This window comes from Dendrobates tinctorius, unplaced genomic scaffold (genome assembly GCF_039654945.1).
Source record: "Dendrobates tinctorius isolate UK_male_01 unplaced genomic scaffold, ASM3965494v1 ptg000070l, whole genome shotgun sequence".
NCBI lineage: Eukaryota > Metazoa > Chordata > Amphibia > Anura > Dendrobatidae > Dendrobates > Dendrobates tinctorius.
This window is the reverse complement of record NW_027361738.1, coordinates 59,119,807-59,122,500: the sequence shown is the minus strand read 5'-3', so window position 1 is coordinate 59,122,500 and position 2,694 is coordinate 59,119,807. Positions and strand designations below refer to the sequence as shown.

The window sequence follows — 2,694 nt, the reverse complement described above, 5'->3', positions numbered from 1 at the left end:
GGTGCCCAAATTTTGCATTCAAATGAAATGTGTCCTATTTAACTTTAGTCCTTTTATAAATCAATTCATCTTCAACTTGCTTAACTGTTCACCATAACAGTAATTTTGACCAGGGCTGCTCAATCTGTACATACCACTGTATGCGTGTAATGTGTACACTGCAGAGCTGTGTGTGCAATGTACGTCTTGCAGAGCAGTGTGTGTATAGTGTGGGCTGCAGAGCTCGGTGTCTAGTGTCTGCCCTGCAAATCCCTGCTCTCCCCCTCCCTTCTCTCATTAACATTAGGAAGAAGAAGGGAGTTGTACGCAGATCCTACAAGGTGGAGAGGGGAGAAAGTATTGCAGAGAGAGCAAAGAAAACAAGCAAAAGAGAAGAAGGAAAGTACATAAAGAGGAAATTACAGCTGTACAGATACATGAAAGCAAGTGTGTACACAGCTGCACCTCGGAGACACACAGAGCTCCCGTCCAGCCTATATTACTGGGAGAGACACTCCCACAAGAGAAAACAGGAATGAAAATTCGAAACTGAAACTTAAAGCAATTTTATTAACTAAAAGCTACTAACATGTAAAAATCACTTTTTTTTCATGGCAAAAGGTATCGGCCTTTAAAATCTTTCAACTCTTCATTCCAACCCATCCTCCTACTAGAGTTTGAGTGGAGAACGCATGGATTTATGTTGTAGTTTGTGCACCTGTTTGCAATAGATGATGTTTGAAACCCCATAACTCAGTAATGAAGATTTTCCACCTACATTAGGCCGTAGAGTGTATTATAAATATGAACTACGAGTCTCCACATATTTTCCCATTTTAAGCATCTGTTGGAGTGCAGCGGGTCTCTGGGCAGATGTTCCCACACTCCAGGCCACGTCACTGGGTTTCTGTATATCGCTTGGAACAGATGCACAGTCTGGAAATGCGGAATCCCAGGGGAAGGTTTATAGTGTTTCTTACCATACAGACTTATATAGTGGGACGTGCATCACTTTATATGTAGATTAATACAGTAAATCTGCAGGTTTACAATGCGGAGGAAAGTCTAACTAGGCGACGTACTAATCAGGGCAGTGGAGTCGGAGCTCATTTTGCTGAAGTCGGAGTCGGTATAAAATGGTCCGACTCCTAAAATATATAATAAATTGGGTACAGTAGTTCAATGCAGAATGTGCTGAATATTTTTTCATAGGAATTTGGGAAAGTTATGAAATGTCCTATAAATGACTGTTCTATTCCTGATCTAAGGCTACATTCACACACAGCGTTTTTGCTGCGTTTTTTGAGGATACGTTTTTCAGCTGCAAAAGCAGATCAGCTTTTTAAAAACCACATCACCTGAAAGGTTATTGAGCTTATAGATAATGTTTTCAATAGCAAAAGCAGATTAGAAATCTGCTCTATCTATATATCCATTTATCCATATCTGTCTATCCATATCTTATCTGTACCAAAAAGAATGAAAGCCGGGTAGCACACAGACCAACACTCCTTTTTTTTTTTTTTTAGCACCAGTCAGGTACATCTCATAACTGCCCAAAAGGACGTCCAGAACAGGCATTGCTCGTCTTCAGTAACACATCAACATCAACTGATAGTTGTAATAAATAGACTGCATTCACCACATCTTAAGGTGCAGGCTTTATTTTCAAGTGTAGGGGTGTGCAGTATAAGGTTCTGCAGCAGCTGAGGTGTGCAGTATGAGATTCTGCGGAACAGTATGAGGTTCTGCCCCCCCCCTAGTTTTGATCCTGGCTAAAACCGTTTCTTATAGATATGGCGAACCTTCAAATAACCCTAAATGAAGGTCAATGGACACAGGTGGCTGAATTGAAGGAATTGCTTAATCACCTATTTACCGTAACTAAAAAATTACAAGCTGAGGATTTAACTCCTGGCTAGTGTTGAGCGATACCGTTCGATACCCAAAAATATCGTATCGGATGGTATCGCCCGATACGAAAAAAATATCGGGTATCGCCGATTCCGATACCGGAAGTCCCATTCAAGTCAATGGGACTTCCGGTATCGGAATTAAAAAAAGCCCTTTATTTCCTTGTTGGCTAATTCTACATAATTGAAAACAAATAAGAATCATGTAGAATGTATTGTGGGAGGTGGAGGAGACATTAAAAGCATAGTGGTTTATTCAAATCACATGGCATAGCATTAATTCCAATTTTTTTTTTCAATACGTTCGGAGTTAAAAAGATATTGACTATGTTAACCTTTTTTATATTTTGTCAGATATGTATGTTTCACAACTTCCATGCTCTTCACCTTCTTTTGTACTTCTCCCACACTTTCTCCTTCATGATCCGCAGCAGTAGCATTTTTTTCATCATCTTTTTCTTCACCTTATTCATCATCTTCTTCTTCTTCATCTTCTCCCCATTAATTTTTTTTTCCATTCTTCATATTCTTCTTATTCAGCTATTATTAATTTTAATATGCTATTTCTTCATCTTCTTCCTATTCTTCTTTGTCTTCATTTTCTTATGGTGACAGGCATTCCTGTAGTACTTATCTATAAAAGTTATAACATTACACCTTACGTTCTGCCTGTCACAAAAGATTTACAACAGGATTTGTCCGCGTTCAGTTTGGCCTGCAGCAGCAGGCATTTTCCAGGGGCACCACGAGGAGGAACGGACTCACCCCCATTTAATGCTTAGTCTTCTTCTGCTTAGAATTT

General features: G+C 39.4%; 1 long non-coding RNA gene across 1 annotated transcript in view; it reads left to right on the top strand.

The window, feature by feature from the left end:
- LOC141095601 (uncharacterized) overlaps positions 1-758 on the top strand; it is a 4,867-nt gene extending 4,109 nt beyond the window's left edge. The window contains exon 2 of the long non-coding RNA XR_012233435.1: positions 287-758. This is a non-coding gene — a long non-coding RNA (uncharacterized lncRNA). The remainder of the gene's footprint in view (positions 1-286) is intronic.
- The last annotated feature ends 1,936 nt before the right edge of the window (positions 759-2,694 follow it).